This window comes from Carassius auratus, unplaced genomic scaffold (genome assembly GCF_003368295.1).
Source record: "Carassius auratus strain Wakin unplaced genomic scaffold, ASM336829v1 scaf_tig00216092, whole genome shotgun sequence".
NCBI lineage: Eukaryota > Metazoa > Chordata > Actinopteri > Cypriniformes > Cyprinidae > Carassius > Carassius auratus.
In genome coordinates, this window is record NW_020528403.1 from 176,919 (window position 1) to 178,941 (window position 2,023).

General features: G+C 30.7%; 1 long non-coding RNA gene across 1 annotated transcript; it reads left to right on the forward strand.

The window, feature by feature from the left end:
- Positions 1-224: 224 nt before the first annotated feature.
- On the forward strand, positions 225-819 carry LOC113097041 (uncharacterized). The gene is made up of 3 exons (XR_003288759.1): positions 225-382; positions 578-674; positions 753-819. It is a non-coding gene; the product is annotated as an uncharacterized LOC113097041 (long non-coding RNA).
- The last annotated feature ends 1,204 nt before the right edge of the window (positions 820-2,023 follow it).

A 2,023-nucleotide genomic window follows, 5' to 3' on the forward strand; every position in this document is an offset into this window, starting at 1 on the left:
AGTACATTTGCTCTGCGTCGCAAACAGATCGTTGTAGATAACCCATCACAACCAGTGAAGGACTTTTTGGAAAAGTTGCCTGCACTTTGTTTGGAATCTCAGGTAATTTTCTCAGTTGCTATCTGTTAGATTCCATTTTTTGTGTGTTTATGTGTATCTGTTACTTTTGTTTTCTTATTTAACATTTCTTTATGTTATTCGTTTGAATGCTTGCTTTCAGATTCCTGCAGAATTCCACAGAATTACTAATATCAGCTTGAAAAACAAGTTCTATGCAGAGCTGGACAACCATAATCCTCGACTGATTGCTGTTTACAGGCAGAAGGCTGCCCGTACAGGCAAGGCAGGACTAAGAAGCATCTGTAGTGCCTATGATCTTACGGTGAATTTTGTTAATTACATTTATAGTACAAGTTAATTGGTTAATGTGCACAAGTATTTTACTGCTATCTGGTAATTGTTTAAACCTGGCTTTGAACTTTTTTTGCTTTAAATTTCTTCCCTTCTTTCATCTGTACTTTTATCTCTATTTTATTCTTTTCTCTTGCATCACTAAGACAGTTCTGTCTTTTTTCAGGATCACTACGATATTAACAACAGACGTACAGCTGTACTTCGAACCCTCCCTTGTCTACTTGCGCGAATATGACTCTGTGTTTTTCCAGATGTGGAATGTAGGTTTTTATACATCTCATTTGAATTTTAATGTTATTTATCTGATTATGCTTATGAAGTTCTCTAATGCTTTCCAGACTGAAGAGGTGGATGAGCCAGACATTACAGATTCAGCTGTAGCTCTTGTCAGCATGGTGAATGGAGACTCGAATTTGTGTTCAGTTTGACCCTGCTGGGATTGCTATTGTGCTGGAAGGTGACATTGTTCTAAGGGACATTTCCAGGTTGGCTGATTCTTTTCTTTTGATGTTTGGTTTGATATGCATTACATGTCAACTACCCCAAAGAGCTGACCCACACCTTTAACTTCATCCAAAAAGTCTTACTTGGTTTGGATGACTCAAAGCCACTGACACTCCCAGATTGCTGAGTCAGTTTAAAAAAATTATTTACTTGTTAGAGAGTTTTTCCTGTATCTCTGGATGCACTAGTTTTTTACACCTCTGTCCTTTACATTTGTTGTGTCTCATACAGTTACATTCTAATGTATACAGAGGTCTGTATGATGCTGCAAAAAATGCCTTTTGCAAAATAAAACATACTTTCTTATATGGAGTTTGAAATTGTCTTTCTTTCTAATGTTTATGGAATAATATTTTGCTAATGCTAATTTTGAGGTCAAATTTCTTTGAAAATTGCAAATTAAGTATTTTATTCATTTTTAAATGTATAACAAAAATATAGTACTTTTAATTTGATCAATAAAAATTGAGTTATAAAATACATAGAAGAAAAGTTTATTCAAATCAATAATTTTGTGTTAATCTGTTTTGTGGATTTAAGTGAAACTGACTTAAAACAATACATTTTATCAACTTAAAAATTTTGAGTTATAAAATGCATACAAAAAGTGTATTCAAATAAATAATTTTGAGTTAATCTGTTCTATGATTTTAAGTGTAACTGACTTAAAACAATTAATTTTATCAACTTAAAAGTTGAGGTAATAAGTTTCCTCAAATTATTTGAGTTAACTTATCAGGGTTTACAGTGTAATTTAATATCCACTTGGGGGAGCAGTTAAACAGTTTATTAGGAACAATCAAAGCTGACTTTCGAACTGAATATTTTCATCATTACTCCAGTGACACAATCCTTCAGAAATCCTTTTAACAATCTTATTTTCTACAAACAAAAGTATATATATATATATATATATATATATATATATATATATATATATATATATATATATATATATATATATATATATATATATATATTGTTATTATCATTATTATTATTATTATTATTAATGTTGAAAAGAGCTGAGAATATTTTTTCAGGTTTTTTAGGGGGAATAAATTGAAAGAACAGCATTGTTTGTTACATTTGTTACAGTAACATT